Source organism: Morone saxatilis, unplaced genomic scaffold (assembly GCF_004916995.1).
Source record: "Morone saxatilis isolate NCDOM2014 unplaced genomic scaffold, NCSU_SB_2.0 Contig22, whole genome shotgun sequence".
Classification (NCBI taxonomy): Eukaryota; Metazoa; Chordata; class Actinopteri; family Moronidae; genus Morone; species Morone saxatilis.
In genome coordinates, this window is record NW_023339785.1 from 12,570,462 (window position 1) to 12,570,710 (window position 249).

Consider the following 249-nt stretch of genomic DNA (forward strand, 5'->3'; position numbering starts at 1 on the left):
GTTCAAGGCTTGTTTGAAAGGGTCTTTGGTGCAATGCCTTGGCCTTGATTACACCATGGTATGCGGGGGATCCACTGGGTACCAGTTGGTTCTGTAAGGAGCCTTGTGGGTGTTACATGCTGCAGCCTCTAGAGGTCCTGTCCCATAATGCCTAGCTTGAAATAGCCACAAGGTAGGGAGTTGCTCAGTCCCCTTTGTCATTAAAGTAATTCGAGACCTTTTAGAGTATTTGTTGTCATTGTCGGGGGG

The 249-nt window shown here is 48.6% G+C and overlaps 1 protein-coding gene across 1 annotated transcript in view; it reads left to right on the forward strand.

Annotated features, from left to right (window-relative positions):
* The window catches only part of ganab (glucosidase, alpha; neutral AB), an 11,748-nt gene that overhangs the window by 4,252 nt on the left and 7,247 nt on the right, over positions 1 to 249 (forward strand). The window lies entirely within an intron of this gene.